Consider the following 1,392-nt stretch of genomic DNA (forward strand, 5'->3'; position numbering starts at 1 on the left):
TCCTTCCTTCCTTCCTTCCTTCCTTCCTCCCTCCCTCCCTTTCTTCCTTGCTTCATCCCTCCCTCCCTTCCTTTCTCCTTTCTTCCTTCCTTCTTCCTCCCTCTCTTCTTTTCCTTCCTTCCTTCCCTCCTTCCTTCCTCCCTCCCTTCCTTCCTTCCTCCTTCCTTCCTTCCCTCCTTCTCTTCCTTTTTTCCTTCCTTCCTGCCTTCCTTCCTCCTTTTCTTCCTCCCTTCCTTTCTCCTTCCTGCCTTCCTTCCTCTCTCCCTTCCTTTCTTCCCTCCTTCCTTCTTCTTTCCTTCTCCCCTCCTTTCTTTTGATTAAATGTTTAATAGCTGCCAGACTGTGTTCAGTAAGCCCTGGGATCTATCAATAATAAAAAAGAACCCGTACATTCATTGGTTTGTTCATTCCCCAAGTATGTATTTATTGGACAGCGACTAGGTGCCAGGCACTGTTCTAGGCCCTGGGAATTCAGCAGTGAGCTAAACGAATGAAAATCTCTGCTTTCACAGAGCATGATAGAGAGAACTCATTAGGCAAATGAGCAAATATGCAGATATAGCCAGTTTATTAAATAAGCTGATGTCATGGTTAATTTTATGCGTCAACTTGACTGGCCTAAGGGATGCCCAGATAGCTGGTAAGACATTATTTCTGGATGTGTCTGTGGGGGTGTTTCTGGAAGAGGTGAGCATTTGAATCAGTAGACTGAGTAAAGAAGTTCTCCCTCACCAATGTGGGCGGGCATCATCCAATCTGCTGGAGGCCTGAATAGAACAAAAAGCAGAGGAAGGGCGAATTCACTGTGTTTTCTTAACTGGCACGTCCATTTTCTCTTGCCCTAGGACAACGAACTTCCTGGCCCTCATGCCTTTAGGCTCAGACCGAATGATACCACCCGCTTTCCTGGTTCTTCAGCTTATAGACAGCATGTCGTGGGACTTCTCAGCCTCCAGAATTGTGTAAGAAAAGTTCTCATAATAAATCTCCGCTGGTATCTCTCTCTATAGCTCTTTGGTTTTCTTTCGTTGGACGAATCTGACTAATAGAGCTGCATTCAACCACAGTGAAATACCGACAGCCCAAAGCAGGCCTGAGATCCACAGATTCCAGGAATAAAGCACCCGACTGTTATACATTATTGATGAGAGAATAAAGGGTACAAACCCTTTAGGAAAAGGCCTGGCAGCTTCTTACAGATCTAAGCCCACACCTGTCCCATGACCCAACAATTCTACTCTTTTTTGTTTTTTGTTTTTAGACGGAGTCTCACTCTGTCACCCAGGCTGGAGTGCAGTGGTGCGATCTTGGCTCACTGCAACCTCTGCCTCCCGGATTTAAGTGATTCTTCTGCCTCAGCCTACCGAGTAGCTGGGACTACAGGCGTGCACC

The 1,392-nt window shown here is 46.5% G+C and overlaps 1 long non-coding RNA gene across 1 annotated transcript in view; it reads left to right on the top strand.

Moving 5' to 3' along the window:
- Window positions 1-1,002, top strand: part of LOC105504887 — a 9,298-nt gene extending 8,296 nt beyond the window's left edge. The window contains exon 2 of the long non-coding RNA XR_001000665.1: window positions 846-1,002. This is a non-coding gene — a long non-coding RNA (uncharacterized LOC105504887). The remainder of the gene's footprint in view (window positions 1-845) is intronic.
- Window positions 1,003-1,392: the final 390 nt, after the last annotated feature.

The sequence above is a fragment of the Colobus angolensis genome, unplaced genomic scaffold, assembly GCF_000951035.1.
Source record: "Colobus angolensis palliatus isolate OR3802 unplaced genomic scaffold, Cang.pa_1.0 Scaffold96, whole genome shotgun sequence".
Taxonomy (NCBI): Eukaryota; Metazoa; Chordata; class Mammalia; order Primates; family Cercopithecidae; genus Colobus; species Colobus angolensis.